Source organism: Pituophis catenifer, unplaced genomic scaffold (assembly GCF_029215685.1).
Source record: "Pituophis catenifer annectens isolate HBS135680 unplaced genomic scaffold, rPitCat1.0.hap2 SCAF_3, whole genome shotgun sequence".
Classification (NCBI taxonomy): Eukaryota; Metazoa; Chordata; class Lepidosauria; order Squamata; family Colubridae; genus Pituophis; species Pituophis catenifer.
Window position 1 is genome coordinate 105,665,744 of NW_027256883.1, and position 18,681 is coordinate 105,684,424.

Sequence of the window (18,681 nt, forward strand, 5' to 3'; positions counted from 1 at the left end):
TGCCTTACATAGTGACATTATATAGTTTGTTACTTTCAAGTTACAGCGTACTTGGCAGCATATCATTGGCTCACAGAATCTTCCAGGTAACTTAAATCATAGGTTAATCCATTACTGCTTGCTTAAGCACTTCTAATAATTAGCTATAATTAAAATCTAACACACATCCCACTTCTTCTCCTCTTGTTCCTCTTGTTTACAGAGTTAGGGTCTTTATCTTCTAATGTCATTTCCTGGTGCTTACGTGCAAGTAACCTTCCTTATCTGAGGTTTGCCATCCAAGATAGAAAATTCCTGCACATATGCAGACTGCAGATTCCTACATGTCCTCTCTTTTTATTTGATTTTGAGGGAACAAAGATTTTTGTATATATCGCATTTGGTGAGGAGGCAGAGAGAGAGGAGCAGGACAAAACATAGCAATTAATGAGGGAATACACTGAATGAAACAACAGCAAGCAACTAACATGACAATAATAATCACACCATAAAAAAACAACTGCTTAAGCCAGGACCAATCAGGAAGCCAATTGGTCAACCAGTCAAAAGGAGAGGAAATAGCATGAACATTATTCTGAAAATATGATTGGAGTTTAGCAAGTTCATCTTCAATGGTTTTGTTCAAAGAGTGAAAATGAACAGCACATCCAAGACGGCCAACAAGTTTACAAAAACCACCTTGTCGTGCTAACAAATAATCAATAGCAAAACGTTACTGGAGCACATCCTGATTCAGGTCCTCAATTTCATGTTGGAGATCATGCAGCAGTAGCATTAATTGATTTCTCCAAGCGACATGTTAAGCCCAGGATAGAATGTCTATTTTCTTGAGCTATTATTCCAGGGTAAGCCCCTAAGGTGATGACCCCAGTAATAGCTCCAGCCACAGCACGGCCAAAGGTATTTAGAGAGGACAGTTGTGTATCAATGATAACTTCATCATTACATGTAGGACCTAATGGAGAACGTTGTTGTCGTGAAGAAGATGAAGAAATGCCAATTTGTACAGGTAGGGAAAAGTAGCCAATAGCAGCACACTGATAGTTCTGAGGGTGTACGTTGGTTGCATATTTGTCAAAAAAGAACCACATATTAGGGTCCTTTAGTTGCCAGCCAGCACAAATGGATCCAGTATCAGTCATATCAGAAGTGTTAAAAATAGGAAAATTATCAGGATACATTTCAGGCACAATATTAGGCCCATACAAAGAAGAATTAAAGGTTCCCCAGAGCCAATAATAGTCAGTACAATAACTATTATTCCCTACTTTCGATAAAATGCGTTGAGCCTTAGCATAATCATTCCAATTGTTAAGCCAAGTATGGCGAGCATAACAGCAAAAACATAAGCCTCTAGTATATTGATTAGTACGAAGATAACGCCAACGAACAGAATTAAGTTGCGTTGGTGGCTTAGAAAACAACCAAGAATAATGAATGGTTTGCAATTGGGAAACAATAAAGGAAGATGAAGATATTAAATCAGGTATGAAAGCAACTTGACCAAAAGCCATAGGAGGCTCATAATACAGGGTGACATTAGTACCGTGAACCAAAAACATATATTGAGCATGACAAACCCAGAGATTAGGATTAAATTGTATAGGCTGAGTGTCATTAAAGCAGTAACAGAACCAAAAGAGGATGAGAATACAAAAAAGAATTGTGACAGAATTAGCTGTAATAATAGCAAAAACAGCAGCAACTAGATTTTCAGGAGTCTGAGGTAGGTCAGCATGAGCCAACTGTTGTTGAGCTTGGTATGTTGTGGTCTTCACTTGCCCCCATGTGATTGGCGAGGGTCGTTGATGTTTTGGAAGACAGACCTCCATTTTGAGAGTCAGTTTGAAGTTGGAAATTGGGTTGTGCAGACCCTGATGCCAAGCCATGATAGGGTTGAATGTGCTGAGCAGGGATCCACAAAGGTTGACGAGTCTGGGGAGTTCAACCGCCACGTAACCACATCCCCAAGTAATTAGATGAGCAGGTCCCTGCCACTCAGGATTAGGAGCAAGGCAATACTTTACTAGTGGTCTTGTCAGTGGTTCTATTGCACGAAAATGAACATTAACAGGAACATCTGAAAAGAAATCTACAAGAGTTAAATAATTCCAAGTAAACAAAGCAACAGATAATAAATATTGAATCTTTCGCAAATGGTATGGACCAGACTCATGCTGCAGCTGTCTCTCCAAAAAGGACTTAAATGTTCGATGGGCACGTTCCACAATAGCTTGTCCTTGAGAATTATAGGGGATGCCATGGACTAAGGTTATTTCCCATTGCTGACAGAAAAGACTAAAGTATTTACTGATATATGCAGGACCATTGTCAGTTTTAATTTGAACAGGGCGGCCCATGATTGAAATAGTGGCTAAACAATGAGTGGTGACATCCTGAGCCCACTTGTGATGGGATGCAGTAACCCAAAGAAAATGAGAATGAGTATCAATGATAACATGCAATTTATCATATGGCTTGAAAGGGGAGAATTGTGTTACATCCATTTGCCAAATTTGATTGGCAGAGGTACCCCTAGGGTTGACCCCACTGGGGAACGGCTGACTGTTGGCAGGAGGGACATGCTTGTACAATATCCTGAGCCTGTGCCAAAGGAATATGAAACTGTTTTGCCAAAGATTTTGCATTGTGATGAAAATATGAATGACTGGTCACCTGATCAGAAAATAAAGAAGCAATTTCTTTAAGGGATTCATCTGCAATGCAGTTACCTTCAGTAAGGGCATTGTTAAAAGGAGTATGACTGCGAATATGCTCCACATATAAGGGATATTGTCGATTCTCCAAATGATGCTTAAGAGACAAAAACAAAGCTAGCAAATTTTTATCTAATGACAATGCACAATATGAAAATGGCAAAGATTGCATAGCTAAATAAACATATTGTGTGTCAACTACAAGATTAATGGGTTGCATTGGGAAAAGTTGTAAGGCTAATATCACAGCAGCTAATTCAGCCCGCTGAGCAGAAGTCTGAGGTGATGTGAATTTAGAATGCCATTGGGAGTCAGCGTGCCAGACCACCCCCCCTCTTTTTGGTGAACCATCTGTAAAAATTGTCAGAGCATCAATAAAAGGTGTACGTACAAAAATATTAGAAAAAGAGAGGTTTAAAGTAGTAGTTACCATAATTCTAGGATCTTTTGGTAATGAATATAAAACTTCTCCGAGATAATTGGAGAAGGCAATCTGATAACTTTCAGATATCATCATAAGATGATCATGCTCAATCTTTGTACGGGTGAAGGCAATGCCTATCAAATCTTGTCCAATTAGTTGCAAAGCACGCTTTCGGCCTTTTATAATCAATTCTTCTAAAGCAGACTGGTAAGGATAAATGTTTCTAGGTGGAATAGCACTCCACTATTCACCACTCATGAATAGCTATTTTTAATGTGCTCTTAATGGTATATAAACACCCAGTAGGCAATGGAGAAGTAGAAAGAATAGCTAAGCGCAGTCCTGCTTCTATTGACTCAATTCAGTCAACATATTGTAACTTTGTCCAAGATGAGCTGTAAGCACCTTTTTTGATCATTCATCAAATGAACTGTATCACCAGGGGATTGTGCTCCTTAATGGTTGGAATAGAGGTAACATATCACCAGTTGTTATGCAGAAGAAAGGCCTAGCCCAGTTAATAATGCCTAGCAACTTTTGCCATTGAACTAAAGTATAAGACTTTTGTACCTTTAAGTCGGGCAATACTGGAATGGAAGAAGCTTTCAGTAATCTATGACCCAAGTATAGGTAAGGTTCAGTTTTCTGAACTTTGTCATCTGCAATAAACAACCCCTTCTGTGCAACAATAGTTTTTAATTCCTGCAGAAGGGCTATAGAATCAAACTGAGGAGCAGCTATTAAGATATCATCCATGTAATGATAAACCAAATAAGATGGAAATTTCTCACAAAATGGCTGAAGTGCTTTGTCCACAAAATACTGGCACAAAGTAGGAGAATTAAGCATACCCTGTGGTAAAACACACCAATGATATCGTTTGGTTGGCATGCTTTTATTAAAAACAGGAACAGTAAAAGCAAATCTTTCTTTCTTTCTTTCTTTCTTTCTTTATTTATTTATTTATTTATTTATTTATTTATTTCATGTATTTATATGCCGCCCTTCTCCAGAAGGATTCAGGGCGGCGAACACAAGTTAAAAACATGTACAACAAAATCCCATTTTAAACCAAATTAACTAATAAATAATAAATAATAAAACCCAGAAACAGAGTCAGCCTATTTGCTTGAACAGCCAAGTCTTCAGGTCCCAATGGAAGGAGCGGAGATCAGGAGCCATCCGGAGCTCAGTAGGCAACTCATTCCAGAGGGTGGGAGCACCCACAGAGAACGCCCTACCCCTGGGCGCCACCAGATGACATTGGCTCGCCGTTGGAACCCTGAGAAGAGCAGCCCTATGTGAGCGAACAGGATGGTGAGAGGCAGGCAGGAGAAGGTCCTGCAAATATCCCAGACCTAAATCATGTAGGGATTTATAGGTGAGAACCAGCACCTTGAAGCGGACCTGGAGAACCACTGGTAACCAGTGCAGCTCATGCAGGAGAGGTGTTATATGGGAGTAACATTTATCCTGTGGTTGAAGCGGAATAGTAAAGAAACAATCTTTTAAATCAACAACCAACAATTGATAAAAATTAGGAATTAAATTAGGATTAGGAAGACCACATTGCAAAGGACCCATTGGCTGAATACACTTATTGATATTCCGCAAATCGTGCAATAATCTCCATTTCCCACTTTTCTTTTTAATAACAAAAACAGGAGTATTCCAGGGGCTAGTAGAGGGTTCAATATGACCAGCAGCTAATGGTTCCTGAACTAGTTGCTGTAAAGCAGATAATTTTTCCACCGAAAGAGGCCATTGCTCCACCCACACGGGGGCAGTAGAGAGCCACTTAAGGGGAAGAGCCATCATCCAAAATCAATTGAGCATTTAAAAAAGTAAGTAAATCACGACCCCAAATATTAGTATGAATATCCAAAATATAAGGTTGCAGTGCAAAGGACTTACCAGCTGCTGTGGAGAATTGAATATTGCACACACTCTGCCAGGCTGCCGTGGACCTACCTACACCCCATAAAGAAGAAACTGACTTCTTAGGCCATTGTACAGGCCATTGTAAAGATGAAATAACAGTAACATTGGCTCCAGTATCAAACAACCCTTGAAAAGGTTGCTTATTCAAATAGAGAGTTAACAAAGGACAAAAGGAAGTAACAGACTGAAGTAAAGCCACAGAAGGAGAGGTAGAACCAAAACCAGCATCCCCACATGGCCCTGTGCCAGGACATGGGACTTAATAGGGGAGCAAAAGTATGTAAGATTCACCCAAGCCTGAATAAAAAGAGTTCCAGTGTAATCAGAATCAATAACACCAGGGACTACAAAGCATCCCTTTTTATGAGCTGAAGATCGAGGCAAGATAAGACCCACTAAACCTGAGGGAAGAGGGCCTTTAAATCGAGAAGGAATCAATTTAACCTCCAAGGGAAATTTAAATTCCACAGACTCCTGAGTTATTAAATCGAGCCCAGCCCTACCTGCTGTGGCTGGGACTGCGGAGGAAAGGCTGAGGGAGGAGACATTACTATGGGAAAGGCACTCTTTTGGCTCTGGGTGGGTGCCACACCCATTGGCAAGTTTCCCGACTGAAAACGGCACTGATTAGCCCAATGAAATCCTTTTTTACAAATTGGGCATTTTTTAGAAGGGCGATTTTGAGAGGCTGCAGGAGTCGAGCAACAGTCCTTTTGAAAATGTCCAGGTTTACCACATTTAAAGCAATTGCCAGTAGAATGTTGCCCTTTTTGTATAGCAGCAGCTAAAAGGTGCATTTTATACGTTTGAGAATCAATATCCTGGCAAACCCACAGCATGTCAGCCAAAGTATAATGATTGGTAGCTTTTAAGGGCTGCAAGGCTCGCTTACAATCAGCATTGGCATTTTCAATAGCTAATTGCCGAAGAAGTTCCCCTGCAGCTTCCTGATGGTCAAATTGTTGACAAATAGCTTTAGACAATCTCTCTACAAAATTAGCATAGGGCTCACTAGCCCCCTGTCTAATATTAGAAAAATTTGCTCGTGGTTCCCCAGTCTGAGGTACCTTTAAAAAGGCACGAAATGCACATTCGGAAACAATAGTTAAGATGGCCGGGGGAAGCCCAGTTTGGGCAGGAATTGTAGCAAATTGACCTGAGCCAAAGAGTTGTTCCACCGTGTATGCGCCTCCACTCCCCAGAGCAGCAGCCTGAGCATGTCTCATAAATTCACTTTCCCAAACAACATATTGCATTGAAGTCAATATGTCCAGGTTTACTTGCTTCCAATCCTCAGGAATCATAATATATCCATTTTTTTTTATCCCTTCTACCAAGCCTCTAGTAAAATTACCACTGATGCCATACTCTGTAACAGCCCTGGCCCTGATGATATTGTACAGGACATACAGACAATAATTCAGCAAATTCTGCCCCAGGCATGGAGGAATCCTGTTTACAGGATTCTACCATTTTTTTGAAAAGAGGATAGAACAGCAGAGTCAGAAGGTTTAGTAATCTGACCTGTGTCAGTAGGAGCTGAAGGAGGCAGAGTCAGATAGTCCAGGGAGGAAGAAGGACAGACAATAGCATTGGAGTAACATGGAGGTGGAGAAGTTATAAGAGACAGTTCAGTATTTCCAAATTTTTCCACTGCATATCTACATAAATGCCATACATGCAAAATCTTTACCTTAGCTCTTGGCTCAGTATGTAAAACTTTCCCAATTTTTTCCCAATCAGATAATCTCAAAGACCCCTTTTCAGGATACCATAAACACTGATTCGCAATCTCCTGGACCAGCTGTAAGAGACTGCATTGTGATACATCAGTGTGATTTTTCTTAAGTAAATAGATTAATTCTTCAGCATGCTTCCTTTGTTCCTCAGAAAACGTAGACCCCATTACTTACAGAAACCTTTAAAAGGTTGAAGAAACCACGAGTACTTACAGAAACCTTTACAAGGTTGAAGATACCACACGGGTTGACAGTGCACCAAATCCTTGCCGGACGAAGCAGGGGTCCCTGTTCAAGTGCCACTTGTTGAGTGACCACACACACAAAGGTTGAGAATATATGTGGTAACTTTATTGCCTTACATAGTGACATTATATAGTTTGTTACTTTCAAGTTACAGCGTACTTGGCAGCATATCATTGGCTCACAGAATCTTCCAGGTAACTTAAATCATAGGTTAATCATTACTGCTTGCTTAAGCACTTCTAATATTTAGCTATAATTAAAATCTAACACACATCCCACTTCCTCTCCTCCTGTTCCTCTTGTTTACAGAGTTAGGGTCTTTATCTTCTAATGTCATTTCCTGGTTCTTACGTGCAAGTAACCTTCCTTATCTGAGGTTTGTCATCCAAGATAGGAAAATTCCTGCACATATGCAGACTGCAGATTTCTACAAAATCTCACCAGACTCAAGGCTGACTCTGCTTTCCATCCTTCCGAGGTTGGTAAAATGAGGACCCAGATTGTTGAGGGCAATATGCTGACTCTGTAAACTGCTTAGAGAGGGCTGTAAAGCAACGTAAAGTAGTATATAAGTCTGCTTTAAGTGCTATTGCTATTCATCCCTTCATTCAAGCATAATAGTAATTTTGAATGGTTGTTGAATGAATGGTTGTAAGCAGTGGTGGGTTGCTATTGGTTCTCCCCGGTTCTTGCGAACCGGTAGTGGAAATTTTGAGTAGTTTGGAGAACTGGTAAATACTACCTCTGCCTGACCCGGCCCCCAATCTATTCACTGCCTCCCGAGTTCCAGCTGATTGGCTAGAAGGAAAAAATCAGGGCTCACTTGACAAAGAAGAAAAAAAAACCCAAGACACCTTAGTTTTAAATTGAGACACCAAGAAGCCTCCCAACTGATCGGCTAGAACCGATCCACTCCTTGTAAACCGTTCGGTGGTGGTAGATTGGCAATTGAGGCCAAGCTGCCTGAAAGCGGTTTCCGATGCTCTCGGTGGTGGCAGAGCAGCAGAAAACTGTTTAAACTCTTGCCATGGCACTTCAAAGGGCTGCCCTACAGCTGATCAGCGGTAAAAGGCAGTGTGGTGGTAGACCAGCGCGCTCCAAAAGAAATAGGTAGACCGGAACACTCCAAAAACAAATGGGTAGACCGATATGCTCCAAAAACAAATGGGTAGACCGGTATGGCTCTGCAAGCAGTTAAAAGCCTGATAGACCAGTACCTCTGCTAAATCCTAAAGAATTGCTTGTCACATGACCATCAAACCATGCCCACAAAATAAGCCAAGCCCACAGAACCGGTAGTAAAAAGTTTTAGAAACCACCCCTGGTTGTAAGTGGAGAACTACGTCTATTGTTGTATATCAGAACTCCAATAAGAAGAAAACCAGGAAGGACTTTACTATCTCTAAGCCTGTAGCATTTGTTTTTATGGATTTAACTCAAAATACTCTTAAGAAAGAAATCTTGCCTCATTTCCAAGCTGGGGATAAAATGCACAGGCAGGTGCTTGAACCAGAGGTAAGGTTTATTTCTGAGAGCACAACATACAGTCAGCTGTCGGAGGTATATTTATTAAATAATGTATTTCATAAATTAGTCTAACATGTATGTATGAATATTTCATACATGTATTTCATAAATTAGTCTAGTATGTAAGTATCAACTTTTTGCAGCTAAATTTCCAACAGCAGCCATGTTGAACAACCGACTTAAACATCCTGTTGGACTGCTGTGCTGCTCTTACAGCTTTCCCACATTCCAGAGGTTACAGAATTTCAAAACAAGAATTTTGATTCACATTCCAGGTATGCAAAGGATAATCATTAATCAACTATTTCTTCATATATATATAGCTTGTCAAGGATACCTGACAATGTCAACACAACAAAATCTAATCAGATCCTGCCTCTGCCAAAATGGGAGGAGTAATTGCTTAATGATATCTTTGGGAAAATTCTTTCTCTAGTTGAGAGACTTTTTGAGAGACTGCAAGAAGTGAATAAGAGAATACATACATTCATTTCCCCTGCTGTTGACTGTTCATCTGCAGCTTTTCCAGGTTTGTTGCAATATGTTCCCATATGTTTGCTGTGTGTTGTGGCAGTGGGGGCTGGAAAAATGTGCAAATAGGCTAGTTAAGACTGAAAAATAGAAAGACTGGTCTTTCAGGTCCTTGTTTCCTTCAGTCTAAAGGATTAGGCTTATTCAGGTAGCACAATCTGTTTCTTAAAGCTTCTTTTTTGGTCTAAACTAAGGTTACAAAATAAATTTGAATGAAAGAGAAACAGCAAAAGAGTTCAGGTTTCTTTTGTGTTAATAATAGCAAATATGGCTGACAAAGAGTAAAGTTTGAGAGACCATCTTGGGATGATGAGGCAAGGCTGCTTATTTTTTTCTGATTTTTTTGAAGAGAAGCTAAACTAGCAATTTTAAAGGAAGCTTTGTGGAAATATATGTTAGCAAGGTTGCTCAGCTAGTCCTCCCTTCTCCTCTTCCATTATTTCTTTCGGTTTAGAAAGTAAAAAAAGGCAAAAAGCTTTATCTTTAGTTCAGAACAATGCCTGCATTGCTTTTCTCTTCCCTTTTTTTCATTTTGATAATCCTATCCAAGACCAAAGGATCCTTCAAACTTGCTCCTGAGGAAATTGCTGCTCTTCTCTTTCACATGTGCGAACAGGTGTATTGTTTGTCACCCTTTCAGTCATTGAAAATTACTAGAAGAGAAAGAAGCTAAACTATGTGGCATAAATTATATGTTAAAACCCCTTTCAAAAAACTTTTTGCCCACTTGATTGAAGTGAAACCTGATGCATTTCCATAAAATATTGATACTTTTCATAAGAAGTGAAAAAAGTAAAGCCCACTTGCCCAAAATGATGATTCTGAAGAAAAAGAAATTAATTATTTTCTGGAAATACAGATACGATCTGGCAGCTTTTCAGTGATTAATTCTATTGTCTGTTGTAGGGGTCATAGCTAACCCTGTAGCTTGTCTGAGAAGTTTGGTTGAAGCCTGGAGAGTGATGCAATGTGAGTTTGCAATGTGGTGAGCTCTGCTGTTAGATAATCCTATTATGTCCTGGAGGGTCATGTTTTAATCCCATCACCCTGCAGCTGAAGGTCTTTTGTTTTGTAGTTAGGCTGGCCCAGTCCTTCTTAATGGGCACCAAATATCTGCTAGGGGCAGGGAACTGGTTTCTGTCTTTAGAAAAATTTCCCTCTTTTAGGGGAAATATTTTATCCTGCCTTTTTTAATATTTCCCAAAATATTTCATTCTTCTGGGAGAGGTGGCTTCCATCAACCCCCCTCTTTGGGGGGGGGGGGTATAAAAGTGTGGGTTGCACACTTTTTCTGGCCCAAGATTAGGAATTGATCTGATCATGGAGACTTAATGGGTGCTTTTAATTTTTCTGATGCAAAGGGGAAGGCATTGATGGAGGCAGCAGAAAAGTATCTCTTGGTTCCCAAGAGGAGAACTTTCAACCAATGAAGGTCTAGCAGCCAGGGGAAAAGTTCTGGAAAGAAATTTACAGTATCCAATTTTCTATGCCAATAATTTTCAGATGTTTGATGTCACTTTTTGTGACCTTCCAGTCAGGTTTGAAGCAAGCACAAGCCCCAAAATTCTTCATAGCCATGGGTTTTATCTTAAATAACTACTGGCTGCCAATTTCCAAGGGTTGGTTCCTGAACCTGCCTTAGCTCTTAGTTTAGTGCATCCAGGATTTTTGAGGCCAAATTGAGGTTAGCCATTGTGCAATCCAAGCCATCAGTAGTTTTAAATTGCACACAATGAGCCCTGGGACTTCTAATAAGACCACCAGTGCAATATACTCAGCCTTACTGGGCAACTGAGCAACATTCATTTTCATTTTTCATTTTCATTTTATTAAATTTGTATACCGCCCTACTCCCGAAGGACTCAGGGCGGTGAACAGGCACGAAATAAAACACATAAATACAAAAGTTAAGACATGATTAAAACCCAATTAAATAATTTTTGCCTGAGACAATTTAAAACCCCCAATAATTTAAAATGAATTAAAATTTGAGTTTAAAAATTTAGAAGAAGGGGAGAAAATTAGGCCAGGCCGGCCTGCTGGAATAGGAGTGTCTTCAAAGCACGGCGGAAAGTGCACAGATCTGGGATCCTCCGTATCTCCGGGGGGAGCTCGTTCCAGATAGTAGGTGCCCCCACAGAGAAGGCCCTCCCCCTAGGGGCCGCCAGTCGACATTGTTTGGCTGACGGCACCTGGAGGAGCCCCTCTCTATGAGAGCGTACCGGCCGGTGGGAGGCTGTTTGTGGTAGTAGGTGGTCCCGTAAGTAGCCGGGTCCTAAGCCATGGAGCGCTCTAAAGGTGGTAACCAAAACCTTGAAGCGCACCCAGAAGACCACCGGGAGCCAGTGCAGCTCGCGCAGGAGAGGTGTCACATCATTTGTGAATCACAATCAGGGCTTGGGGTTTGGAGATCTCTTTTCTGTTATCTCTTCTATGAGGGAATTGCCTGAGGGGCATGTCCTTTCCCCCATGGAATTGGCAGGCAGATATGATTTCTTGGGCCTTAGTGCCACAGAACAAAAACCAACCTAGGAGAAGCTTTGTGTGGACATAGGTGAAGTGAATAGCCTCAGTCTGATTCTGAGTGGGGTGTGTGGGTGCGTGTGTGGGTGTCTGTATGTAGCTACTTTTCCAAGACAGGCAATACAAACATGCTGGACAAATTTTCCTTCCACCAAGATGTTCAGAACTTGCTGTGCCAACCACTCCCAAATCCAATCCCTTCATGAATCTATTTAAGTGATTACAACATAAATGAGACAAGAAAGAGAAGCTTACAATGAATTTCCACCCTCCCCCATAGTCTTTCCAGCTGTCTTCTTGGGATTGAAAAGAGTCTTTTAGTCCATCATGGTCCTTTCTTTCATGTCTGCTGGGTGGTATTAGGCTTGGCTTGGTGGTAAGAGCTTCTGCTTCATTCTGGTTGCTGCAATGACTTTCTAGTGAATGGCTGGACCCAAACCCAATTCCCTGGCTCAAATGGATGGTCTCCTCTGGATGCAGCATCTGGATCAGTGTGATCTGCTTCCACAGGTTGCAGGGTTATCTGTGCAGGGCTGAAAGACATGAGAACAGGGTCCCCTTCCCCCTTTGTGGGTGATCCTCCCAGGAAAGGCATTGTTGGAGGATAAGAGATGGAGAGGTGGAGTAGATAGTTTGCAGGCGAAGTTTGAGGGAGGGAAAACATCAGTACTATAGTTATTAAACAGATAACCAAGTTATAACAAAATGGGGACAAAACAGATGAGAAAAAAGAGCTGGATTATCAGAATTTGTTGCACACACAATCAGACAATTCAGCAGAATTCAATTTACATATAAGAAACTTCTTTATATACAATACCATACAGCAGAAATCAGCATACAAAATCAGGAACACAGAAGCAATACTCATAGAAGCAAGTCATTACAGAGTAGAGAGATACAGAGGCTAATATATTGTAGAGAGGCACCCATTACAGAGGCGAAACCGACTCTTATATACAGTTCAGCAAGTGTAAGCCATGCCCAGACTCCAAACTGTCTCTTATGGTCCCATACAAACAAATACTATGTTTCAGTTTCCAAACAGTCCCCATTGGCTGACCTGTTACCATGTCTATCCAAACAGTCCCCATTGGCTGATTTGTTGCTATGCCTATTCCAGTCTATGAATATTCATACTCTGACACTCCTCCCTTCATAACTGGAATAGAAATAAAATTGAATAATTTAATATTCTTCCCAGACCTGTATTTGAAGACCCACATTCACAGTTCTCTTCAAATACTTAAGAATTCCTTTTTATACCCATCCAACACAATTGGGTTGGTGCAGCAGTAAAGCGACTTAGAATGCTTACTGCACAAGCTATGTCTGGTCAGGACCTCATTGTTGGGTAGTATCTTCCTTTTGTACATCGATTTGCACCCTATGGCTTTGCAACCCTGTGGCAAAGTCATAGGTGTGAACACTCTATGTTCACGATGGATTTCTTTTCCTTGTCCATGGCTTCTTTCCACTTTACTTGTTCAATTTTAGGTAATGCCAATATTTCCCTATAGTTCCTTGGCTCATACCATACATTACACACTTTAACTTTATTAGCAGAATACCTGTCAGGTGGAATCCCCTTGTTCCATTTCTCTGACCTGCGTGGCATTGACTGCTCTTCCTTGTTAACCCCCTCTTGCTTCATACCTGAGTCATCTTCTGACTCCTTTATTTGTTCTTTTTCAGTTTCTCCTCCCTGAATGCTGACACTATCACTAAGTAACACTGAGTTACTGTCACTAAGTGGATCACTGTCACTAAGTGGATCATTCCAAAAATTGGCATTAATTCTGTTCCAATGTTGCTCTGCAAAGCTAGCAGATCTGGAAATCACTATTCTGCTGCTTCCATCGCTAAAGCGATAGCCCTTTGAGCCAGGTTCATAGCCTGTAAATCTTAGTTTTCTAGCCTTTGGTTGTCCCTTTCTTCTAATAGCTTTTGGAATATACACCCATGCAGTGCTTCCAAACACCCTTAAATATACCAGAGATGGCTTTCTCCCATATAACACTGCATATGGAGTATCATTAATAGATACTCCACAGCCTATTAATTAAATAATTAGCAGTCAGTAATATGACTGCTTAGACCAGAATCCTCCAACAGTGAGTCCTTCATCATCTGCAATTTACCATTCCATCTCTCAACCATGCCATTCTTAGCTGCTGTGTATGGATTTGTGCATCTGTGTTTTATTCCTAACTGTCCCAATCACTGTTGAAAATTTGCTGATATGAATTCTGAACCTCTGTCAATTTGCAGCTGACATACCTGTTGTTGATATCTCCTTTCTACGAAACTTACCCATTGCTTAAATTTCTGTAGCATCTCTATTTTACCCTTTAGTAAATAGCAGAACTATTTTATTATTCATTATTTCATTAGGTTCTTTAGGGATGAGCTGAGGGATGACAAACTTTTACTGCCTGGTGTCTTTCCCCAGTGGTAAATTTTTGAATGAACGCTAAATTCATCAGTCCTGTAAAGATTTAGCAAGTGCTGTTTGGGAGTCTATTGGATATTCTGGCAGTCTTGAGTACTATGGTGTTATAAATTGAATTAGGAAATTGATCTTCAGTTGGAAATACAAAGGCAGGGACTTCCGGTGATGCTGTCAGGGCAGCACAGAGGGGGAAAAAATGAGGTCCGTTCGTTGACTCTCTTTATTTTGTGCTTGGGGATCCTTTGAAGGCATGTTGAAGGCTTGGAGAGCTACACGAAGCAGGGAAGCCAGGGGGTCAGCAAGATGGTGTGCAACCACTTGCTGGAATGAGGGAAACCCTCTTTAACCAGGCACAAATGTGTCCTGTCATCTCATTTTGACATGGCGGACCCGAGGCTGTGACAGTGCACAATAGAATTGGAAGAGGAAACTTAATAGCAGACTGCCCATTTTTACTGGCGAGAGATTCCCATATGCGTAGCAGTTGGAACTGTCAAAGTGAGTAAAAACAAAATATCTGGCAAAAGATGAGAGAGCTCTGGCAGGAAACTAGCAGCAATTTAAAGAGACGAGCCGTGATTAAGTAACTGCCGAGAGAGGAATCGAGAGAAATAGAAAGGAAGACCGAAAGCTGACTGTAAAGGGGAGAGTGAGAGCAAGCCAAAGGCAAAAAGAGATTGGGTGACTAGGAAAAGCATGAGAGACAAGGAAAGAAGTCTGGAGAGGAGCAGAAGATTAGACGGCGTTGTGAATAAACAAACTGAGAACGGTGCTTGGTGGAGGAAAACGGGGATATATAACGAAAAAGTGAAAGCGGAGCATCGGAAACAACCTGGACTCAAATAGCTAATACAAAGTTAAAGTCATTTGAAAGGGACAGTGAGAAGATGGTGAGAGGGCGGCAAGGAGAAGAAAGGAGAAAAAAAAACTGTAAAATTTGAGAAATCCAGATATAATAGAGCATGAGGAAACTTGGAAGAACTAAAAAAGTTAAAATAGAGGGCATGTTTCAAGTGAAATAGCAAATAGATTTTTATACTGTTACATTATAATCTGTGATCAACATTCTGGCAATAGGATATTTTCTGAATAGTGATGTTATGATATTGTCCCTGTAATCATTGTGGTAAAGCCGTATTTATAAATATACAATGAAATATTGACATAGATAGTAATTTAAGGTTAGTTAGATTGTGTTGAAGGTATTATATTTAACATAGAATTATTTATAATTAATATTTATTAGAAATTAGAGATATTTAAGTTAATTTAACCAACTAAATCAACTCAACTGGTAATCATAGAAGATCTATTTGGAATGATTTATAATTACACCATATTGTATTGTATGCTCTTATAATTGATTTATAGTTATAAACTTTTATAAGTTTTTGGGTAGGTACCTAATGATAATAGGAATTGATAAATAAAATAAATAAAACGTGAAAGAATCATACACTACAATATTGATAGGTAAAGAGAAAAGATACTGAGGAAGTTAAAAGTAATATATAAGTGGTCAAACTAACATTAGACATAGAAAAAAAAAATAATTATAGGAAAATCAACCTGGAGAGATAAAAGAAAATATTATTAGTGATAAAAACAGTGGATTTTGGATCTGGGAATAGATTTATAAAATTTCAGGAGAACAAAGTAAAATTTTAAAAGAAATGACAAGCATCACTATCACAACACTGAGAACAGGGATTTATTTATTTATTTAGTGTATGGTTGGTCACACACAGTATTAAAACACTTCATTTTTACAGGTTAAAAACAATTAAAACAATAAAAAAGCAGTAAGAAAACCTAAAAGGAAAACAGAAATAACATTTCAAAGTTTAATGTCAAGTTTGGAGATCCAGTCAGTAGCTGCCGTTGTTATGCAGAGGAAGTCCCTAGAATCTCCTGGATACCTTCTGTTAGGGCATTCCTTCACTATGTGCTGGATAGTCTGTCGAGGGGCCCCGCAATCACATTGTGCTGAAGGTGTCTTTCCCCATTTATATAGGGAGTCAGCATACACCCCATGAGTTGTTCTAATTCTATTATATGTCACCCATCTGTGTCGGGGTAGGCTAAATCCTGGAGGTATACTACTAGGACTGATATGCTCGGAGACATCTTGGGGGGAACAGCTATTCCACGCCTCCATCCACTTTTGTGTGGTGTTCTGATGATCGGCGATCAACTTACGCGCTGTCAAGATTGGTGGATTTCTTGACTTTAATCGGCATCTTAAGAGATCAGGAACGTATCCATGTATGGGTAGAGAGGAATTTAACAGGATCTTACTATACTCCCGAATGAGAGCTTCTTGTCGTCGTAAGTGCGGGGGGAGTATGTGACTAAGAACTGGTAACCAGTAACTAGGTGTAGATTTTATGCACCCAGTAATTAGCCTCATCGTATGGTTAAGTTGAACATCAATAAGTCCTGTATGTGAGCTGTTTATCCATACAGGTGCACAGTATTCCGCTGCAGAGTAGCAAAGCCTGAGGTCTGCACATCGGAGAGTTGGGGCTGATGCTCTCCAAGTTGTTCTGCATAGCTTTTGTAGGATGTTATTTCTGCTGTTAACCTTGGCAGCCATATTCTGGATATGTTTCTTAAAGGACAGAGTCCTGTCTAAGGTGACCCCTAGGTATTTTGGTGTTGCCTCGTATGGGAGCAGTTTGTTATTTAGGTATACATTGAGTTCTCTTTTTGCCAATTTGTTGTTGAGGTGAAAACATGATGTAACTGTTTTACTTACACTTGGGATTAACCTCCATTGATGGAAGTATGTGCTCAAAGTTGTAAGGTCGGCTGTAAGTACGCCTTCTGTAGCTTCGATGTCCTTGTGGCTATATGCTAATGCCAGGTCATCAGCATAAAAGAACTTTTTTGATATCGTGGGTGGTATATCAGAAATGTATAGATTAAATAGAGATGGAGCCAGCACGGAGCCCTGAGGGAGTCCGTTATTCAGGTGTCTTTGCTTACTGATTTTGTCACCCATGATGACTTGAATGGTCCTTGCTGAAAGCATGTTATTTATTAGGCAGCCCATAGTCCTACAGGGGACAGCGTGGAGGAATTTCTTTAATAGGCCCTCCCTCCATACTGTGTCGTATGCTGCTGTGAGATCCACAAATACAACAGATGTTTTCAATTTATTCTGATAGCTGCTTTCAATATGGCTTGTAAGACTAAGTACCTGATCAACACAGCTCCGATAAGATCTAAACCCAGCCTGTTCAATCGGTATTTGTTCGTTAATTTTCTGTCCGATTCTGTTAAGTATCAATCTTTCAAATAGTTTATAATAGACACTTAACAGAGCAATGGGACGATAGTTTTCTGGCTTATTGCTTTTATTGAGAACAGGGAAAAAGGCAGCATCAAAACCAACAGTGGCCATGGCTTCTCCATCAACCCAGAGAACAATAGAAGGAATGCTGCCCACAGAAAAATCAAGCTCCAATTTCATCTCTCAAATGATGCAGTCTACTCTCGTAATGATACAGGAGATGACAAAAAACCATGGAGAATTGAAATCTGACATACATAACTTAGACAACAAAGTGGATTCAATTCAAGAGGCGATATAAAGAAATAAGTGAAAAATTAGGTCCGTGGAAATAAAAACTGAACAAACTGGAAAAAAAATTAGAGCAGATAGACCAAAAAATGATGGCGGCAAATAAAGATTTGGAAAGCTTGTTAATTCCTCTTGAAATGGATTGAACCTCTTTTTATCTGAGGTTTCAAAACGTGGCGGAAATGAAAGAAGATGATCTAGGAGAGGTAATGGTGGGACTGATTGTGGAAGCCCTTCCAGAGAGATAAAAAAGAGATTATAAACGAGATGGACAAAATGTACAGAGTTCTTTTTATGTAAAGCGCCACCACCTACCCAGGGAAATACACATCAGGTTTGCACACAAGAATGTTTGAGATATTATCTATAGAATCACAAGAGATGAACCGATGATGTACCATGAAAGAGAGATTATAACATTGAAGCAAATCCCAAGGTGGATTCGAGAACAAAGGAAGGATTACTGGTTCTTAGCATCTTTACTGAACAGAAGGAAAATACTATTTCGGTGGATCATTCCAGAAGAAATGTCGGTAACCTGGCAGGGCAAACGAATTTAAATCAATGATCTAGATCAGTGGTTCTCAACCTGTGGGTCGGGACCCCTTTGGGGGTCGAATGACCCTTTCACAGGGGTCGCCTAAGACCATCGGAAAACACATATTTTCAGTGGTTTTAGGAATAATTTTATGGTTGGGGGTCACCACAACAGGAGGAACTGTATTAAAGGGTCGCGGCATTAGGAAGGTTGAGAACCACTGATCTAGATAAAGCCCAAGAATTATATGACCAACCGATGGGGATGGAGGAAGTTTCGAGCAGTAAAGAGAGATTGGAAGCACCCAGTTTAGAAGAATAGAGGCAAGAATCTGGGTACGAAGGTGTGGAAGAAGGAGCCAAGGTAAAGAAGGGGAATCAAAATGAAGAAAGGGGTACTAGTACCAGACCATAAAGAATTACAAGAACAAACAAAAACCAGAGACCAGCAGATAATT

At 40.3% G+C, this 18,681-nt stretch overlaps 1 protein-coding gene across 1 annotated transcript in view; it reads left to right on the forward strand.

Moving 5' to 3' along the window:
* Positions 1-9,048: 9,048 nt before the first annotated feature.
* The window catches only part of LOC139314905 (flavin-containing monooxygenase 5-like), a 65,110-nt gene continuing 55,477 nt past the window's right edge, over positions 9,049-18,681 (forward strand). The window contains exon 1 of the mRNA XM_070940888.1: positions 9,049-9,123. The gene's annotated coding sequence lies outside the window, so the exon portion shown is untranslated. The remainder of the gene's footprint in view (positions 9,124-18,681) is intronic.